Source organism: Crinia signifera, chromosome 6, assembly GCF_055691185.1.
Source record: "Crinia signifera chromosome 6, ASM5569118v1, whole genome shotgun sequence".
NCBI lineage: Eukaryota > Metazoa > Chordata > Amphibia > Anura > Myobatrachidae > Crinia > Crinia signifera.
The window spans coordinates 295,070,087-295,078,101 of NC_139222.1; positions in this window are offsets into that span (position 1 = coordinate 295,070,087).

Below are 8,015 nucleotides of genomic sequence, written 5' to 3' on the forward strand. Positions count from 1 at the left end.
CTTTTCGGTTTCTTCCTGCCCCTCCGTATCTTCCTTTTGGACGGTACCTGGATCTGTCCCCTGGTCCTCCATCTAAAAAAGAAGACGGATCATTTGGAGTTTCCCTCCTATACTCCCTTTCAGAGTTGTTGGCCTCACTGTTATCTGAGATCTCCTCTCCTCCAGATGACTCAGTTTCGGTGTTATTCCCCATTTGTCTGGGTTGTCGTGTTCTTCGCCTATCCGCCATTTTGTTCCACTTGAATATATTGCCTGTTTCGAAATCTCTTATGTCTCGATTAAATTTACTCCTTTTCCTGTTGATTATGTCCTGTTCATAATTGTCCAGGTCTTTATTAAATTTTTCAAAATTTCTCTGGAAAGTTACGTCCTTCTCCCAGGGTTCTAGTTTGGTGCTCAACTCTTCGATCTCTTTCTCACATATACTTAGCGTGAGATGATTATGTTTTATTAGTAAAGAGACCAACTCCTGAGAGCATTTTAATAGGGTGTCCTCCCATTCTTTGACCAGACCCTCACTTGCTAGTTGAAATGTGGGAAAAATCTTGGGTCGTAGGCCTCTGGGGGTGATTTTATTTTTTATGTAATTTTCCAGAGTAGTTGTATCCCACGTAATCCTGGCTCTTTTTTGTAGCTTATATTTCAAGTCTATTAGGTCTTCATTCCAGTTTATTGTGTTAGTCCCACTATGTAGGTTCGGGAATATATCACTAGTGTCTTCGAAGTTTTTCCGTCTAGATAAAATCTCATTTTTGAGGGAAAAGGTTGTCATGATGTTCTTAGTGTGTTTTTCTATATGAGTAGTTTAAGGGTGTAGATTATAATAATAGAGTAGTGTGTGATCCTCTTTTTTTGTGAGTATATTTAATATGGGATATCTCTATCCTTTTAGTATTGTCGTGCTAAAATCGAAACTGAAGTTCAAATCAGTATTAATGAGTTATGTGGGGAAGGGAAGACTAGCACTGACCAAATATTTCTACTTTGATACTTCTGGACCAACAATGACAATAGTAATGGATTCCAATATCCTACCTATTTATTGGGTTGGTGGTGCTCCCATGAGTCATAGTATGAACTATTGTACAAGAGAAGGAAAGATGACTCTCTTTTTTGGGGCACAACTTTTATTAAAATATATATATTTTATTGATATGCATTTAAAATATAGAACTCACTACAGGGACCTCCAAGACTACTACAATTATTTAGAAAATCTCAAGAGAGGAAGGAAAAATAATAAGTAATATTAATTTTAAGAGAAAGAGAGAAGAGAAGGCAGATATTGCTTAGTCGATTGATGTGTGACAGAGCAGACTTAACTATATCATAATGTCAAAAAAACTCTGCAATATATGAAAATAGAGTTCAAATATTGAAGAGAATATATATGTAGAAAAAATGAGGAAAGATATAATGCGAAAAAGTATTGAGAAAGAGTTTTTTTGTTTCAGCCTCGGTCATATATAGTCTCAATATGGGGATAATCTCCCATGAGATATACTGATAGCCTGACTGATTTTTAATCAATATGTGACAAAAAAAGAAAAAGATAAAGAGAATGAGTGAAAAAAGTTTTTTAAAAAGGACCCTTAGTTGGGTCTATATCCATACAAAATGTGGCGAAAATCTTACAAGTATTGTGTGGGCTGTCACTGTGGGTAACGACAGTGTATATCACTGCGGTACCAGGCGGTTATGGCTAATATTACATATGTATGTGTATATGCGTGGTAGATGTCACCACCCTGTAAATATATTGGTCTTATATAGAAAAGAGGTACAATATTTCCATGCAAATATATATAACTGTATCAATACGGGTTATACACTTCTCAAGTATATTTTCTCCTAATAACTGCACACTGAGGATCAAAAAGCAGAACTTCCCTCTATAGGTGGTACCAATTAACCAATGCACATGGGAAAAGAAGGGCAAAGATTCACTCAGAATAATAGTAATCAAAAAATGTTATCCAGGTTACACATCTACACAGCGCTGCGCTTTTGCCCCAATTGGCAGTCTCCCCGCCTGTCAGCCACTCCTGCCTGACCGGCAGTGTATATCACTGCAATAGCGGGCGGGATTGTACGTATATATATATGTGCATGCGCTGTGGATGTTAGCACCCTTTAGGTATGTTAATATTCGGTGGAGAAAAATACAATGTTTCTATACAGATATATACAACTATATCAATGCAGGACACATACTCATTTTTAAATACATTATCCTCCTAGTAATTGCACATTGAGGGATTAATTCAAAGCAAAAATTCCCCTCTATAGATGATTCTAATTGGCAGATACACATGGGAAGAGAAAGCAAAGATCCACTCAAATTGGTAGCAGTTAAATATGTTCCAGGTTACTCATCTACACAACGCTGCATTGTTAGCCACGATTGGCAGCCTCCCCGCCTGTCAGCCACTCCTGTCTGGACGCGCGTTTCGCCTCTGCTTGTTCACCAGTGTCTGCTTTCTGTCAGACAGCATCTATTTGTACCTCCCAGCTTTCGCGGGGAAACAACTCTGTCGCTTCTATTGGATAGTCCCCTCACACACCTCCTTGGCTGGATACGGAAGCCGTCAGTGTCTGCCGTGTGTCATGCACGTGAGTGTTTACATGGTTGCCATGGTAACACTTCGTTACGTGCTTGGTCACGTTACTCGCGTCTCTGTCTCTGATCATAGTCGCCGCTAGTGTCCGTAATCTCTTCCACACATTATATATGCATGATGGTTGTCTTGGTTACTTAGTAACCATAGACGCCGTCTAAGCCGTCATGGTCACGTCGTTGTTACCTGGCAACCTTGGACGCTATCAGGTATTGGTCATCGCGGTAACATGGTTCGGGGCTAACTTTCCAATTTTTTGTAGTCCCGCTCGTCTTGGCTTTTATAGCTTTAAATTTAGTGGGCTTGCTATTAGGTACTTTTCGTGTCTCTAATGATTATAGCTAGCCTTCTATATCTCTCTCTCTGTTTGTTAATAATTAAACCATTTACCATTATTATTAATTAATGTGAGATTTCCCTCTTTACTCTCTGGGTAAAGTACGTTTATACATCCTATTAGCTCTCTTTTATTGCTGACCTGTTTGGGATTGGATTGGAGTATAGCATATTTTACACAAATACAGACTCATTGCGCTACTTTTTATCACCCCTGTACCTCCTTTTCTACAGTTTTGCTGGAATGCAATTTTTATATATATATATATGCACGCATATTTCCCATCTGGGACTGCGCAGGCAAACAGCCACGCATGTTACAACAATATAGGTGTAAAATGTGCACATATATGTGTGAACATATAATATTTGTCTACACAGTAGACTGTTATACTCGCGGACATGGTGCCTCGATAACAGTAACAGTCGATGACTATGGACTGTATCACCATATGCATAGTAGACTGTCATACTCGCAGACATGGTGCCTCAATAGTAGTAGCAATCGGTAATTATGGACTATATCATATGGACAACAGGATATATAGCAATAGAAGCTTAAATTTAAGTACTACAGAAGAAGAAAGAAAGAAGAAAGAAGAAGGAAAAGGAGAAGAAGATGAGATAGATTTATAAGAAAGATATATAAAGAATAATAGAATAAAGATTTTTTTGTGTGTGTGTATACATCTATATAATTATGTGGAAAAATCTATAAGCATAAATAATGTGCCAAACAAATGTGCAGAACAAATGGGCTATTATCGCCCCTTATCACGTGACAGGGCTTTTCTGCCTGAGTACATATATTTGAAAAGAGGAATAACTATATATTCTATAGTATAACATTGGTGTTTAGAAACAGGGAATTTTCCCATACAAGAAGATTTAAGTGCTAGTGCATTGTGCCTATATTAAGAATACTTTGAAGTTAAAGTGTATAATTTCCCATCACGCAGGATACCAGTATGCCCTGATGATAGTCGACCACTATTCCAAATTCATGGTGACTGTACCGGTAAGGGATATGACAGCCCAGACGACTGCTGAACAGCTGTTGAAGAACTTTATACGACCCTATGGATATCCAGAAATGATCTTGACCGACCAGGGCCCAGCATTCGAATCCGTGTTGTTCAGCGAACTCTGCAAAGTTGCCGGCTGCAAGAAGTTAAGGACCACCCCTTACCACCCGCAGGGAAACGGGTTATGCGAGAGGGCGAACCAGACCCTTATAGGGATGATGCGAACGCTCTCTTCGGCCGAACAGCTGAACTGGCCCACCCTACTACCAGAACTAACGTATATGTATAACAACATGGAACACGCTTCGACCGGATACACCCCATATTACCTCCTGTTCGGAAGAATGGGGAAACTGCCAGCTGACCTTGAGCTCAATACCCTCCACGAGGAGGCCGAAGATATACAGACCGACTGGGTAAACGACCACAAGCATCGGATTGATCTGGCGAAGAAAGTAGTGGAAGAAAGAATGGAGACAGCCCGCCATCGACAGAAGGCGAGTTATGATCAGGACGCGAGGGCCGAATCATTCCGAGTAGGAGACCGAGTTTGGAAGAAAGACAATCAACGGAGTTCCAAATTGGACCCCATTTGGGAATCCATACCCTATGTGGTCATACATCTTCCGGACACCGACTCCGTGGTGTATGGAATAGAGAGAGAGGGAAGTGACCGCCATGTGCTCAAGATGGTTCATCGGAACCAACTCAAACTATGCCATAGCAGGACGAGTTCTGATGAAGGGCTCAGCTGTACAGAAGGAGATGAGTCGACACAAGTCCCCGTCTATCCTCTGCAAGACCCGACAGACCTCCTACTCTTCATGGGAGGACCCTTCCCTTGCTCCTGGGGGGGCGAAGCAACTCCAATGTCATCACCCGGTGTTGTCGCAGAAGACAGAAGGGAGGCCGAGGAAGTCGGGCCATCATTCCGCTAGGACGGAACAGAGCAGATGTCCGACAGACCCATCCGAAGTACCAGAGGGGTCAAACCCCTCCGTTTTAGAGAATGAATGTAATGTTTGATGTAAAATACAAAGTTATCATCAAAGATATGCGTTCTATAATGTCTGCCAGGAATAGTGTGTTAATGTTTGATTATGTACATGTTATATTGATATTAGAAGGACAGGCAAGGTTGCATGAGGACATGCAAAATTTCAGAAGGGAAGAATGTGGTGTATGTGGGCTGTTGGTGGGTCGCTTGTGGGGAGGAGGACTGGCTCCCTGCGGGGCACACACAGCTTTGTGCACGCTGGGGCTGTGTTCCCTATCGCAGCCTCGCGTGTGCGCAGAGAGGGAGACGCGAAAAAGACTACATCCCCCATGATGACTTGGGGGAAGGGGGCAGGATCCGGAGGGGGAAGCGCGTGAAGTGAGGAGGTAGAGGAGAGCCTGCGGGGAGAGTGAAGGAACGGAGCGCGGCAGGAGCGTGACAGGAGCCGCCAGAGAAGGAGAACCAGGCGCTGTGACTTCCCAGATCTGCAGCAAGCAATCGGCGCTCCACACCAGGGGGTGACTGCCGTAGAGAGAAGCAGCAGCACGGCAGCGGAGCAGAACACCCAGCCACCACGGAGAAGGAGAGAGAGGCACACATGGGGGCCAGCAACAGTCACTATCCAGCGGCGGTGAGTCCTACATTAACCCCTTCACACCCTTGCAAGTACCTGGACATTATCCTGCCTTCCTGTCTGGGCAATTGGCCCCATGCCCCCAGGACTGCTCACTATCCTCCCTGTCTGAGATATTGGTCTCCATTCCCCAAGGACTGCTTAAGACCCTCCCTGCCTAGACATTTGTTTCCCCCCACACTCCAAAGACTGCTTATCTACACCTCCCCTACTAAGAGAGAGTAAAGCAGAAAGGAACAGGCTGAGAAGTATTAACCCCTTGGCTACCCCCTCCCTAACCCAGTTAAGGAAACCTCAGGAAAGACACCTGTGTCTTCAATTGACTAAGGACCCTGTTTAACCCCTTGGATTACAAATACCCCCGTCAGGCCCCAGTTGGAGGCAAGGAACTTCTGTTAAAGACTGTTTGGGACATACTGAAGGAAAGACATCTTGAGTCATTGACTGATAGTGATATCACTCAGGTACCAAAGTGCACTTTAGTTTCATTTATTATTGCGCAATAATAGCCTTTACCTGTTTACTGTGATCCATGCAATAATTATACGTTTATTGTGACTTGCCTACTAACGCTGTACCTTGAACTATTTGTCATTATTTATACAGTAGACCTAGCTGTATGTTTAGTGAGATCTATGCCTTAACTAGTTTAGTTTAGCGTTAGTAAAATACCAGTGAATATGCAGATTGTCCGAATTTATGCAGATAGTATGTATAAGGTTGCAGGCCAGTGAATGTGTAGCCTACAGTAGTTGTGCAGAGTTGAATGCTAGAGATAGGTCACGTAGCGACTTGTGTTAGTAGTAGTTAGCTGGTCAAGCGCCAAATTATTTCACTGTTACCGTGACGTTTGCATTGCTCGTTGAAGTCGCAGGTTGTCCAATCCTGCGCAAATAAATTGTTGATCTCCTTGAACCACTCTGAGTCTCCTGCTTTTAATCCCCTACAACGTCGAAGCAGCAGCACCATCGAAGCGGCAACACCGGTAAGACCACGCACCTACTTACACCTGTGGATATCACACCTGGATCAGCGGGTCTGCCCACAACCCCCCTTAAGCGGGTCTGCCCACCCCCCGCGTGTGCAGGTCAGCCTTCACCACCCCCCGCAAACAGCGAGTCTGATCCAGCGGGGGGGGGTTCGGGCATACCCGCTGCTCTGGGGAGTTGCAGGCATATCCGTTGCTCCAGCGAGGGAGGGGGGTGCGCGCAGACCCGCCGCTCTAAGGGAGGGTGAGCAGACCCGCCGCTCCAGGGGTTGGGGGTGAAGCCAGACCCAATGCTCAGGGGGTGGGGAAGGGGGGGGTGCCGGCATACCCGCTGTTCCAGGGAGTTGCAGGTATATCCGCTGCTCCAGTGAGGGAGGGGGGTGTGTGCAGACCTGTCGCTCTAGGGGAGGGTGGGCAGAGGGGGGGGTTGTGTGTTTCCAGACCCAATCCTCAGGGGGTGTGGGGGGGTGCGGGCGGAGCCTCTTACGACGGTGTGAAAAGCGCCCGGAGGGCACCATGAATCACCTAGTCTCTTATATATTTAGCCATAACTGTCAGTAAGTGTATGTATAACGCGCGGCTGAGTCATGGGCGGAGTCTTAGGCTAATAGCCTGTTAGCATCTTTTGCTCTGCCCACACACAGTCACAGAGTGACAGAGAGGCACCATAGTGCTTACAGGACTGCATCTGACAGAATGCCCCCCAACCAGCCCGGATCAATCTGCACCCCACTTCCTGCTATTGTGCGGAGGCTGTGCCCTCCCTCTCTGTGGCTGGGGAAAGTTACAACCAGATACCCTCTGCCACTCCCTGCCTAGCCCCACCCACCCTCCCCTCCTGCAGCTGGGGAATGTAATGGGCATGGGCCCGGCTGCCACTCCCCGCCTAGCCCCACCCATCCTCCCCTCCTGCAGCCGGGGAATGTAATGTGCCTTGGCCTGGCTTCCACTCCCTGCCTAGCCCCGCCCACCCTCCCCTCCTGCAGCTGGGGAATATAATGGGCATGGGCCCGGCTGCCACTCCCCACCTAGCCCCACCCATCCTCCCCTCCTGCAGCCGGGGAATGTAATGTGCCTTGGCCTGGCTGCCACTCCCTGCCTAGCCCCGCCCACCCTCCCCTCCTGCAGCTGGGGAATGTAATGGGCATGGGCCCGGCTGCCACTCCCCACCTAGCCCCACCCATCCTCCCCTCCTGCAGCTGGGGAATGTAATTTGCCTTGGCCCGGCTGCCACTATGCTGTGATATAACTTATTGCAATACTTAGGCAGCACACAGCCAGATTACACTACACAGAAGTACGGCTACACTGATTGCCGACTCGCACCTGACCCTCACCCACCCACCACACCAACACACCCGCAACTCCACCAACCCCACATCCACCTCTGTAAACACCACACCTCACGTAATCCCAG